At 44.0% G+C, this 1,360-nt stretch overlaps 1 long non-coding RNA gene across 1 annotated transcript; it reads left to right on the forward strand.

The window, feature by feature from the left end:
- Window positions 1–715: 715 nt before the first annotated feature.
- On the forward strand, window positions 716–1,317 carry LOC102207771 (uncharacterized). The gene is made up of 3 exons (XR_311678.1): window positions 716–809; window positions 928–1,026; window positions 1,155–1,317. It is a non-coding gene; the product is annotated as an uncharacterized LOC102207771 (long non-coding RNA).
- Window positions 1,318–1,360: the final 43 nt, after the last annotated feature.

Here is a 1,360-nt window from a genome sequence, read left to right on the forward strand (position 1 = left end):
ACGTTTGAGGTCCATGCTGATAAAAAGCTGTGGAATTTGGCACATTTGTCATGGTTACTCCCCTGATCTCATTCAGTGGCCTTGACCACTGTGGTGCCACAAATGCTGCAGTCACTATAGTGAAAACGCTGGCTGGAGACTATAGAACAGGCAAAATAATTGCAAATGTATGCAATGAACCTGCAATCATGTTGCCTTTGAAATGATTGCTTCAAACACAGGTACCAGGTCTGCGACCATGTGGGGTCAAGCTGGCATTTACATGCAGGCTGTTTCTGATAATGCAGCAATTAACTTGACCCATCACAAACAGGCGAACTCTGTCTTATTGCCATTTTATGTCTCACCTTTCCTCGTTTACAAAAATTAAACTCATGAGCTGCTTTTATGGCTTAATAAGGTAGATAATAGCCCTATTACCCTAATAACCCTAACCCATGGTAGACATGTTTTTAGGAAAACAATGCTAGTATGCTAATTGCCACAAAACCCTGGCAGGCAGGCGGTTAGGTGTCATTTACATTCAAGTTTGTTAATGCACTTACTTAGGAAGTCACCCAGGAATTTCAAATTGACACCACAAGTGCATCTACTAGGAGGCTGATTGGTAGCACTTGCAGGTGCCACTGTTTTTAAACTCTGATGTAAGTATAGTCTTGTCTTGATGTCTTTCATGAGTTTCACAATCTGTTTGTCTCTGTTCTTCATGCAGCGTGTTACAACTCGTTCCTCAGTTCAACACAGAAGGAACTGACTCCGGTGGAGTTCCCTTGGAGCTGCCTGTCAAAGCAGGACTTGTTGTACTACAGGTTTGGCATAACTGCACTAAACTTCATCAGGCTAAATGTCACAATTAAAGGTTTTTCTTTGTGCGATGTGGCTGCATTAAATATTGATAAAATCATAATTGACTGTATTACAAACTAGGGTCTGGGTTGTCCTGGCAAGCTGCTGATCTTCCATACTACCTCTCTGATAGAGACTGGACACACAAGCTCAGGCTTCTTTGGCACCAACAAACCAAAGGTAGACTATCTCAGTGCCATAAGGTGTAAACACCTGTGGGTACTAGGGTCGCAATGTAACCGTTCAACTCATCCTTGGTGAATGACCCCACTCCATATGTAAATTTCTTTCTCCTCCCCCTCCCACAGTCCATCTTTCAGCCATCAGAACAGGTCGTGTCAGTGGTCAAGGAGTGCGTCCATCAGGGATGTGGTGTTCATCTGTTTGTCCTCTCTCACCAAGATGTGGGTGGGGCTTGGCCAGGCGACATTCCATATTTGACAGGTGGAGCTCTGCACACTTACAGCCACCTCCAGGTAAATCAGCAGCTTTTCCTACTGTTTCACTGAGAATT

Source organism: Pundamilia nyererei, unplaced genomic scaffold (assembly GCF_000239375.1).
Source record: "Pundamilia nyererei isolate P.nyererei 1_Seehausen unplaced genomic scaffold, PunNye1.0 scaffold00038, whole genome shotgun sequence".
Lineage (NCBI taxonomy): Eukaryota > Metazoa > Chordata > Actinopteri > Cichliformes > Cichlidae > Pundamilia > Pundamilia nyererei.